The following is an 11,366-nucleotide window of genomic DNA, read 5'->3' as shown; positions in this document are numbered from 1 at the left end:
TGGGTAAGGGGACAGGCGTTGTGTAGGGGGACTGACAGGAATTGTGTAGGGGGACAGACAGGCGTTGTGTAGGGGGTAAGGGGTCAGGCGTTGTGTAGGGGGACGGACAGGCGTTGTGTAGGGGGACGGACAGGCGTTGTGTAGGGGGACAGACAGGCGTTGTGTAGGGGGACGGACAGGCGTTGTGTAGGGGGTAAGGGGACAGGCGTTGTGTAGGGGGTAAGGGGTCAGGCGTTGTGTAGGGGGTAAGGGGACAGGCGTTGTGTAGGGGGACAGACAGGTGTTGTGTAGGGGGACAGACAGGCGTTGTGTAGGGGGACAGACAGGCGTTGTGTAGGGGGACGGACAGGCATTGTGTAGGGGGTAAGGAGACAGGCGTTGTGTAGGGGGACTGACAGGAATTGTGTAGGGGGACAGACAGGCGTTGTGTAGGGGGTAAGGGGTCATTCGTTGTGTAGGGGGACGGACAGGCGTTGTGTAGGGGGACGGACAGGCGTTGTGTAGGGGGACAGACAGGCGTTGTGTAGGGGGACGGACAGGCGTTGTGTAGGGGAACAGACAGGCGTTGTGTAGGGGGACGTACAGGCGTTGAGTAGGGGGACAGACAGGCGTTGAGTATGGGGACAGACAGGCGTTGTGTAGGGGGATAGACAGGCGTTGTGTAGGGGGACAGACAGGCATTGTGTAGGGGGACAGACAGGCGTTGTGTAAGGGGACAGGCGTTGTGTAGGGGGACAGACAGGCGTTGTGTAGGGGGTAAGGGGACAGGCGTGTAGGGGGACAGACAGGCGTTGTGTAGGGGGTAAGGAGACAGGCGTTGTGTAGGGGGTAAGGGGACAGGCGTTGTGTAGGGGGACAGACAGGCGTTGTGTAGGGGGACAGACAGGCGTTGTGTAGGGGGAAAGACAGGCGTTGTGTAGGGGGATAGACAGGCGTTGTGTAGGGGGACAGACAGGCGTTGTGTAGGGGGACAGACAGGCGTTGTGTAAGGGGACAGGCGTTGTGTAGGGGGACAGACAGGCATTGTGTAGGGGGACGGACAGGCGTTGTGTAGGGGGACAGACAGGCATTGTGTAGGGGGACAGACAGGCGTTGTGTAGGGGGACAGACAGCCGTTGTGTAGGGGGACAGACAGGCGTTGTGTAAGGGGACAGGCGTTGTGTAGGGGGACAGACAGGCGTTGTGTAGGAGGTAAGGGGACAGGCGTGTAGGGGGACAGACAGGCGTTGTGTAGGGGGTAAGGGGACAGGCGTTGTGTAGGGGGTAAGGGGTCAGGCGTTGTGTAGGGGGTAAGGGGACAGGCGTTGTGTAGGGGGACAGACAGGTGTTGTGTAGGGGGACAGACAGGCGTTGTGTAGGGGGACAGACAGGCGTTGTGTAGGGGGACGGACAGGCATTGTGTAGGGGGTAAGGGGACAGGCGTTGTGTAGGGGGACTGACAGGAATTGTGTAGGGGGACAGACAGGCGTTGTGTAGGGGGTAAGGGGTCAGGCGTTGTGTAGGGGGACGGACAGGCGTTGTGTAGGGGGACGGACAGGCGTTGTGTAGGGGGACAGACAGGCGTTGTGTAGGGGGACGGACAGGCATTGTGTAGGGGGTAAGGGGACAGGCGTTGTGTAGGGGGTAAGGGGTCAGGCGTTGTGTAGGGGGTAAGGGGACAGGCGTTGTGTAGGGGGACAGACAGGTGTTGTGTAGGGGGACAGACAGGCGTTGTGTAGGGGGACAGACAGGCGTTGTGTAGGGGGACGGACAGGCATTGTGTAGGGGGTAAGGGGACAGGCGTTGTGTAGAGGGACTGACAGGAATTGTGTAGGGGGACAGACAGGCGTTGTGTAGGGGGTAAGGGGTCAGGCGTTGTGTAGGGGGACGGACAGGCGTTGTGTAGGGGGACGGACAGGCGTTGTGTAGGGGGACAGACAGGCGTTGTGTAGGGGGACGGACAGGCGTTGTGTAGGGGAACAGACAGGCGTTGTGTAGGGGGACGTACAGGCGTTGTGTAGGGGGACAGACAGGCGTTGTGTAGGGGGACAGACAGGCGTTGTGTAGGGGGACAGACAGGCGTTGCGTAGGGGGACAGACAGGCGTTGCGTAGGGGGACAGACAGGCGTTGTGTAGGGGGACAGACAGGCGTTGCGTAGGGGGACAGACAGGCGTTGTGTAGGGGGACAGACAGGCGTTGCGTAGGGGGACAGACAGGCGTTGTGTAGGGGGACAGACAGGCGTTGTGTAGGGGGACAGACAGGCGTTGCGTAGGGGGACAGACAGGCGTTGTGTAGGGGGACAGACAGGCGTTGTGTAGGGGGACAGACAGGCGTTGTGTAGGGGGACAGACAGGCGTTGCGTAGGGGGACAGACAGGCGTTGTGTAGGGGGACAGACAGGCGTTGTGTAGGGGGACAGACAGGCGTTGCGTAGGGGGACAGACAGGCGTTGTGTAGGGGGACAGACAGGCGTTGCGTAGGGGGACAGACAGGCGTTGTGTAGGGGGACAGACAGGCGTTGTGTAGGGGGACAGACAGGCGTTGCGTAGGGGGACAGACAGGCGTTGTGTAGGGGGACAGACAGGTGTTGTGTAGGGGGTAAGGGGTCAGGCGTTGTGTAGGGGGACGGACAGGCGTGGTGTAGGGGGACGGACAGGCGTTGCGTAGGGGGGCGAACAGGCGTTGTGTAGGGGGACAGACAGGCATTGTGTAGGGGGACAGACAGGCGTTGTGTAGGGGGACAGACAGGCATTGTGTAGGGGGACAGACAGGCGTTGTGTAGGGGGACAGACAGGCGTTGCGTAGGGCAGGCATTGTGTAGGGGGATGGACAGGCGTTGTGTAGGGGGACAGACAGGCATTGTGTAGGGGGACAGACAGGCGTTGTGTAGGGGGACAGACAGGCATTGTGTAGGGGGACAGACAGACGTTGTGTAGGGGGACAGACAGGCGTTGTGTAGGGGGACAGACAGGCGTTGTGTAGGGGGACGGACAGGCGTTGTGTAGGGGGACAGACAGGCGTTGTGTAGGGGGACAGACAGGCATTGTGTAGGGGGACGGACAGGCATTGTGTAGGGGGACAGACAGGTGTTGTGTAGGGGGACAGACAGGCATAATTCAGACCAGAGTTCTATGGAGCGGTGGAACCTGAGAGGCCTGCAGTCAGACAGGAAGTGCTGCATTAACTCCTGTCCCATTTAGGGCCTGCCACTGGGCTCGGCTCCATTGGTCCAACCCAGCCCCAACCAAGCCGAGTGCAGCCCAGTCTCAGCCTCTAAATCAAAGATAATTGCATTTGATGTATTACTGATGCGTGATAATACAGATGTTTAGTCTGCAAGTGATTCATTCTTATGCACAATAAGTTTACAATTGGGGGGGTAAGTAAGAGATCTATGTGATGTTCTCTGATTAAAACCCCCTTTCTGTCTCACTAAGTGATCGACACCCTGTTTACGTTGTTGTTAATAACTCTGTAACACTTGTGGCTGGATGACTGCCAGACTGGTGCTGTGATGGAGACTAGGACATAGTGGAAAACATGTTCCTCCACTACTGAGCCTGTAGTGTGTGTGCCAGCAGATTGAACAGGCTTTGGTTTTAATATGTCATGTTGGGAGCGCGGAGAGAATCCGCTCCTGTAAAAAACACTGTGTTAAAACAAAACTGTGTGTAGTCCAATGCTGTTCACTCATAGATACAGAAACAAGGGGGAACTGTAAGTCTGGAGTTATTGCCCTGTGTCTGGGGTTTTCTAAATGTCAAAACCGTCAGAATCTCAAATGGCAACCTATTCCCTTTGTAGTGCAATACTTTTGACCAAGGTCAATGGAAATAGGAATAGGAAAACAGAGTGCCATTTGGGACACATTGTCTTCTAAATATCCCCTGTGTCTCGGAAAAGGGAAGTTTGGTCCATTCTCACATTGGTTGGCTGTATGTGGGGTGTAATTAAGTGCAGGACTCTAAGTGTCTTTGACTTTATGTGTTCTAAACCACTGTGTACATTTCCTATCAACATGAGAGAGTGTAGTCTTACTCTTTCCTTTCAAAGTTGGCTCTGATCACGCAGGTTATCATGTAACACAGTGGCCACACACACACCGTCCTCTGCCCCCAGCCCTCCACTCAAAAAGAACATAGTCTCAACTTCCACTCTCTGCCAGAAATCTAACACAGGTCACCGCGGTGACCAAAGTGATGGCATACCTCCGTAATGCCAGAAAATCCAGCAGTTAGAGGGTGTGTGTTTAAGAAACTCTAAGAGAGTGTGCCAAGGAGTGTGTGTGTTTAAGAAAATCTAAGAGAGTGTGCCAAAGAGTGTGTGTGTTTAAGAAACTCTAAGAGAGTGTGCCCAGGAGTGTGTGTGAGTGTTTGTGTGTGAGAACACATCCGTTGTTGGCAGGACCTTTCCGTCCTCACAACAGAATTTTTCATAGTCCGGTTCAGTGTTTCTGTAGCCTGGGTTTGTGATGTCATCTACTCTCTGTCCAAACACAGACCCAGTGAAGCGCACACTGCTCTCTTAGAAGAGTGTTGTAGCCCAAACTCTGTATATGTGGCTGCATGAATAAGACATGGTGGCAGCATGTCGTAGTAGACGAAGATAATATTGCTTGCTCGCAGTCATTTATGGAGTTGTTCCTCAATACCATCCTACACTCTTTAAAATGCTGGATTGTTTGGTTGACCCAACTGCTGGGTTGCAGGCGTTGGGTCACTTAGTTGGGTTGTGTTGTTGATGCTGGGTTATTGAGATATGACCCAGTGGGTCAGATCCGAAGACTGGAGGCCTAGTTTAGTAGGGGCGTGGCTTTCAGATGCAATAACGTGACATACCTTATTATAATATGTTACATATAATAATTATAATGTTCAAGAAGAAGGTGTGAAATGCAAAAAGCATTTTTACTTGAACGGTCATGACATTTACTCTCATGGGTGGCCAATAAGATCTATCTGAAAGCCATGCCCCCAATAGGCCACCCCTCCTGAAAATAACCTAAGGATTACATAGACCCAGCTGCTAGGTCAACCTGTCACGTTCTGACCTTAGTTCCTTTGTGATGTCTTTGTTTTAGTATGGTCAGGGCGTGAGTTGGGGCGGGCAGTCTATGTTCTTTTTTCTATGATTTGGTATTTCTGTGTTTGGCCTGGTATGGTTCTCAATCAGAGGCAGCTGTCAATCGTTGTCCCTGATTATGAACCATACTTAGGCAGCCTGTTTTCACCCTTGAGTTGTGGGTGATTGTTTTCTGTTGAGTGTGTATCTGCACCAGACAGGACTGTTTCGGTCGGTCATGTTTTTGTCCCGTGTTCATTTACTTTCTTAGAAAGATGGCCACTTAGCACGCTGCGCATTGGTCCTCACCTTCTTCCACCGCCAACGACCGTTACACAACCCAGCATGAAAGTAAAAAAGACCCACTTTATGGTTAAATGAACCCATCTTTGAGTAATCCCAGCAAACCCAACATGTTAGGTTATTCACTGGCTGGGTCAAAATAACCCCGCGTGTGTTTTGTCCAATATTTACTCAGCGCTGTGGAACCTTATTGCAATTATTGTTGTTGTTGTGTAGATTGCATAATGTATGTGGCCTTCTTTCTTAATCAACCCTTCTCTCTGAGGCCCTGTAATACTCTTCACCCTCTTTCTGGCCAGGCCTCTCTGATCGCCTCCTCCACCTAAGAACATGCAGCTTCATTGATCTATCTCCAGTATACCCAAGTGTCCAGTGGCCTTCATACCATTCCGGTTACTGGGATCAGCTCTGACAACACATTTAGTGGAGGAATGCTGGGGCTATAACATCAGTGGTGTGTCTTTGTTGTGTGTGTTTGTGTCTTTGTATATATGTGTGTGTGTGTGTGTCTGTGTGGAGCCATCTGGATGTGGGGCCAGTGGGGCCGGGGCTCGGTGAGAGCAGAGCAAAGGCGAACGGGACAGGCAGACCCGTAAAACTGCAAACAGGAAACACATGCAATCTGATTAGCGTTGCCGAGGCGATGACAGGCAGCCTGCCTCTGTAGTAGAAGGGGTTCCGAGGTTCCGAGGGGAAACGAATGTTTCACTCAGACAGTCGTAGCTTAGACTTCCTTATTAGTTTCTATGGAGAGCATCATCGGGATGACGGTCACTTCCAATTTGACAGAAATGGGTGGTGATAATCTGTAAGTCACCATGACGATGGTGCAAATGATAAAGCCATCTAAGGTGTCTAATCTAAGGTGTCTAATGTGTTCGGGTTGCATGTAGGGGAAACACTGCAGCTCATAGTTTTAGGGAGTTGTTTGAAGTTCACGTTATGGTTAGAATAGGAAGAGAAGTATTGCATATGGTGTTCTCAAGTCAACCACACTCCTAGCCCAAGCATTTCCAACCAAATCCCCCTACCATCAGAACATTCAGGCTCTAGACATGTTACAAAACCTGTGGAGTTTCCAATGGCCCTGTTGTAGTAGGAACTAAACTCTCGCTATTTAGCTGTACAGAAGTCTCACACTACGGAGAGATGTACTCTCAACAGGCTTGCATCCCAAATGGCACCCTATTCAAGTGCACTACTTTTGACCAGAGCCCGATGGGCCGTGGTCTAACGTAGTGCTCTATAAAATGGACAGGGTGCCGCTTGGGATACATTTTAGATGCAGTCTTAGTCTCAACACAGAGTGCTTGAGGCAGTAGTGAGACAGAGACACAGAGAGCTCCTTCTGAACTAGCCTTTAATGAATTACATTTGAGAGGGAGACTCCAACACTGCCTGGGCTTAACGCTTCCCACGACCTGAGGGGAAGACGGACAGAAGTGTCCCACAGCACCAAATCACTTATTAAGATGAAGCAGAATTGTGATAGTATCGTCAATATCTTCATGGATATTGCACTTCATGCTATTACGGGTCGAGAATGAACACTGACAATATTTGCTCACTCAGCTGGCACCTGCGTCCCATAAAGGGGAGGAACAAACCCACCCACCCACCAGACAGCCAGGCAGCAGGAGAAAACTAATCTCTGCTGGAGGAACAGAGGGAGGCACGCAGCCATGTTGACATGTAACTACTGGGTGGAAAACAGGCACATGCTATTGCTAGCTACAAAGAACACAATAGTGATTAGCATTGTTCCGTAATGTGTCATGTTCGGCTCATGGTCGGTTCAGTCGCTGCATGGGTGAAGGGAAAAACAAGCTTGAGAGATGTTTATTCATGTTTATTCTATTTGGCAGAGACAATGCACAACAATGCACAACAATGCACAATAATGCACAACAAAAGCACAGCAATGCACAACAATGCACAACAATACACAACAAAAGCAAACATCTCTGAGCGCTGAGAAATGTGTCGCACCAGATTGAGTTAATAGCAACTTTTCTCCTTCTCCCTCTATCGCTCTCCCCCTTCTCTCTCTCTCTCTCTCTCTCTCTCTCTCTACCGCTCTCCCCTTCTCTCTCTCTCTCTCTCTCTCTACCGCTCTCCCCCTTCTCTCTCTCTCTCTCTCTCTCTACCGCTCTCCCCCTTCTCTCTCTCTCTCTCTCTCTCTCTCTCTCTCTCTCTCGCTCTCCCCCTTCTCTCTCTCTCTATCGCTCTCCCCCTTCTCTCTCTCTCTCTATCGCTCTCCCCCTTCTCTCTCTCTCTCTCTCTCTCTACTGCTCCTCCCCCTCTCTCTCTCTCTCTCTCTATCGCTCTCCCCCTTCTCTCTCTCTCTCTCTCTCTCTACCGCTCTCCCCCTTCTCTCTCTCTCTCTATCGCTCTCCCCTTCTCTCTCTCTCTCTCTCTATCGCTCTCCCCTTCTCTCTCTATCTCTCTCCCCTCTCTATCGCTCTCCCCCTTCTCCCTCTCTATCGCTCTCCCCCTTCTCTCTCTCTCTCTCTCTCTCTCTCTCTCTCTCTCTCTCTGTCTGTCCCTCTTTTCCTTATTTCCAGGACTACAGATGGAAAGGAGAGGGAGAAGGAAAGAGAGGCAGAGAGCTGTGGGAGAGGGAGAAGGAAAGAGAGGCAGAGAGCTGTGGGAGAGGGAGAAGGAAAGAGAGGCAGAGAGCTGTGGGAGAGGGAGAAGGAAAGAGAGGCAGAGAGCTGTGGGAGAGGGAGAAGGAAAGAAAGGCAGAGAGCTGTGGGAGAGGGAGAAGGAAAGAGAGGCAGAGAGCTGTGGGAGAGGGAGAAGCAAAGGGAGGCAGAGAGCTGTGGGAGAGGGAGAAGGAAAGAGAGGCAGAGAGCTGTGGGAGAGAGAGAAGCAAAGGGAGGCAGAGAGCTGTGGGAGAAGGAGAAGCAAAGGGAGGCAGAGAGCTGTGGGAGAGAGAGAGCTGCTTGTTTCAGATGTAGACTCCTCCAGGCTGTAACAGGATATCATAATGAGGCCTGTCTCCCGCTGGGCATTTCTTCCTGTCTCTACTCTACCCTGCTCCGCTCTGACTGGGATAGACTATTACCTGAGTTTAGGCTTCTGTCTCTCTCCCCTCTCTCTTTCTTCCTCCCTCTCTCTCCCTCTCTCTCTCCCTCTCTCTTTCTTCCTCCCTCTCTCTCCCTTTCTCTCTCCCTCTCCCTCTCTTTCTCTTTCTCTCTCCCTCTACTCTCTGCTCTCTCCTTCTCCCCCCCTAACAACATGTTCAGTCTCATTCTTTATTGTGCTGGATGATTATGCGTCATTGCGGTCGCCCTACCTTTTCATTTCCATGCAGTGAGTCCCAATTACATTAATCAAAGATGGGGTGGAGAGGAGAGAGGGAGGAGTGGACAGGTTGGTTAAAATTTCAAACACATTTTTCACGAGAGAGAGAGAGAGAGAGAGAGAGAGAGAGAGAGAGAGAGAGAGATGCATGAAACCTGGGATTGAATGATAAAAGGTTTCAATGTTTCCAGACATGAGGAACTTATCCCCGGGTCTTCAAAGAATGCAGTAAAAGTCTTTAAACAGACACATCACAGTTATTCTAGTTGGTTACGTTTTTCTTGCTTATTTGGCTGTTCAGAAGGAAAACTGTTTAACGTCTGTTTCAAAACACAGATTAGGAGACTGTAGTAGAGAAAGTATATTGTTTAGTCTACCTGTAAAGGGTACTTTACTTTACAATGGCAGTCATCTTTAACAGTGTATCCATAACAAGAGCTCTACTACAGATTGTCCTGTGAAAAGCCCTCAATTTCAGAGTAAAACAATTTACAGAAACCTTGGTTTGTCCCATTGGTCAAGTCTGTTTGAGTTAGACTATTGACGAGCCGTCAAATCTAAGAAGGAGTTGAGACTAGAAATAAGAGTAAATGCGGCTATGATTCAACAGTTTAGTGTTGCCACCAGGTCTTTTAAGCAGCACATTAACCACCAACCCCCTCCTCTCTTCCTCCTGAGTAAACTACTTAAAATTCATATAGGTTGTGCCTACTGTCTACTTAGCACCCACATTCACCCAGCATCCAAAGTAGTGCACTATATAGGGAATATAGTGCCATTTGGGATGCAAGCCCTAGACTCTAATCCACTTCTGGTAATTGGTTGCCACAGTCTCGTGGCAACCAATCTAGTTACTTTAGGTTATAGGAGATTGGGCCTCATAGAGGTCTTTGTGAGAATTAGAAGAGACCTATTTCTTATTCTTAGACTGCTGCTCTGAATATGACTGTGTTGACTTTGATCGCACATACACACGTACACACGCACACACGCACGCACGCACGCACACACACACACACACACACACACACACACACACACACACACACACACACACGCCCACACGCCCACACGCCCACACGCCCACACACACACACACACACACACACACACACACACACACACACACACACACACACACACACACACACACACACACACACACACACACACACACACACACACACACACACACACACACACACACACACACACACACACACACAATTTGAAATCAGAGGCTTCCAGAGACAATGGTAATTGAGTGTTTATTTAGGGCGACAGAGAGTCAGACAGAGCTGGAGAAAAGTAAAGGGTTTAGACCAGACAGTGAGATTAAGTCCAGCCCATAGACAAAAACAAAAAGCTGCCTGTTTTTTCTCTCATTTGCAGCTAAATTACATGTAATAGCACAGACTCTGATTCAATCAAATCATTATTTTGGTTTCAGTAAATGCCGTCCTTTAGGCAGGAAGAAGGCAGAGAGAGAGAGAGACGATGCATCCCAAATGGCACCCTATTCCCTATTGCCCTGGTCAAATGTAGTGCACTGTATAGGGAATAGGGTGCCATTTGGGATGCACTAAGAGAGACTTCCAGCTGACTGCTGGACATAAAGCCTGTCGAATTTGTCAAATGGGAGATCATCAGAAAGAGACAACAGTGATTGACTGTTGTCTGAGATGTGCAACAACATTGTCTAAAATGACAGAACCTCATATGTGCGTCATCCTTTTTCTCCATAATATGCAACACCAGTTCTCTGGCATAAGGCTACTGTAATGTAATGCGATGTATACTGTTAGAATCATGAATTGCATCCAGCAAATGCTCTTAGCGACTCACAGTCCTGTGTGCATATACGTTCGTAGAGGTGTCCCCAGCAGGAATCAAACCCACGACCGTGTGCTGCGAGCGCCATGCTCTAATGTGAGCCTTGTATCAGTGGCTAAGGGACTGCTCAGTTTGGCCTCTCGTTAGGGCTGTCTGTGGTATGGTGACAGAGGAGCCTGCCTGTCTGTCCTGATTCCCCTGGGAACGTTCTACAGTTGTAATTAGTGTTTGTAAACACCACTGGTGAAATGTGAACAAGCACCTGGCGACTGGGTCATCTTCATACACACGTGCACACAGACGCACGCGCACACTCACACACATACTCGCTCTCTTTCTCTCTCTCTCTGCCTTTCTCTGGGAAGGGAACTGCTGTTTTCCATGTGCTGAGTTCAAGGTTTCTCCACGGTTTTCACTCCTTTAAAAAAATAAAAAATAAACGGTACGCAGGACAAATTGCACACTATTGCTTGTCAAAGTAGTCCACTATATAGGGAATAGGGTGCCGTTTGGGATGCAGGCATGAAGTCGTGAGAACAAAAACTCCAGATCGCAATTATTTCCAGGGATATCCTCTTTAGTTTGGAATGGCAGCTGGGAAAGAACAAGAACAAGGTATGGTTGCATCCCAAATAGCACCCTATTCCCCATAGGGCTCTGCCATTTGGGATGTAGATTAGTGAACAACCCCGGTCGGCCACACCTTTCTACACAGGAGCAGAATGTGAAGGTTCAACAATGATGATAATTTATCTCTGACGATGGTAATTTAGCTAGAACAGAAGCTCTGCTCTGAACAGTGTAATTCTAACATAATTCCAGCTGCCAGGAGACCTGTTATTTCCACAAACTGGTTCAAACCAGCTGAGACTCTATTCCCCCC

Source organism: Oncorhynchus kisutch, linkage group LG18 (genome assembly GCF_002021735.2).
Source record: "Oncorhynchus kisutch isolate 150728-3 linkage group LG18, Okis_V2, whole genome shotgun sequence".
Lineage (NCBI taxonomy): Eukaryota > Metazoa > Chordata > Actinopteri > Salmoniformes > Salmonidae > Oncorhynchus > Oncorhynchus kisutch.
This window is presented reverse-complemented; position numbering follows the sequence as displayed.